Below are 791 nucleotides of genomic sequence, written 5' to 3'. Positions count from 1 at the left end.
AAATTTATGATTTAGTTGATTATATAGAAGAAAAAGATAACTGGGCTAATGCTATATTTAACCCAAAGTACACAAACCCTAAACCCTAAACCCTAAACCCTAAACCCTAAACCCTAAACCCTTAGTTGATTATATAGAAGAAAAAGATAACTGGGCTCATGCTCTATTTAACCCCAAGTATACAAACCCTAAACCCTAAACCCTAAACCCTAAACCCTAAACCCTAGATCCTAAACCCTAAACCCTAGACCCTAAACCCTAAACCCTAAACCCTAAACCCTAAACCCTTAGTTGATTATATAGAAGAAAAAGATAACTGGGCTCATGCTATATTTAACCCAAAGTATACACACCCTAAACCCTAAACCCTAAACCCTAAACCCTAGATCCTAAACCCTAAACCCTAAACCCTTAGTTGATTATATAGAAGAAGAAGATAACTGGGCTAATGCTATATTTAACCCAAAGTATACAAACCCTAAACCCTAAACCCTAAACCCTAAACCCTAAACCCTTAGCCCTAAACCCTAAACCCTAAACCCTAAACCCTTAGTTGATTATATAGAAGAAAAAGATAACTGGGCTAATGCTATATTTAACCCCAAGTATACAAACCCTAAACCCTAAACCCTAAACCCTAAACCCTAGATCCTGAACCCTAAACCCTAAACCCTTAGTTGATTATATAGAAGAAAAAGATAACTGGGCTAATGCTATATTTAACCCCAAGTATACAAACCCTAAACCCTAAACCCTAAACCCTAAACCCTAAACCCTAAACCCTAAACCCC

Source organism: Eimeria mitis, genomic scaffold, assembly GCF_000499745.2.
Source record: "Eimeria mitis Houghton genomic scaffold, Emh_scaff3023, whole genome shotgun sequence".
Taxonomy (NCBI): Eukaryota; Apicomplexa; class Conoidasida; order Eucoccidiorida; family Eimeriidae; genus Eimeria; species Eimeria mitis.
The sequence above is the reverse complement of the archived record's forward strand: the minus strand, read 5'-3'. Positions refer to the sequence as shown.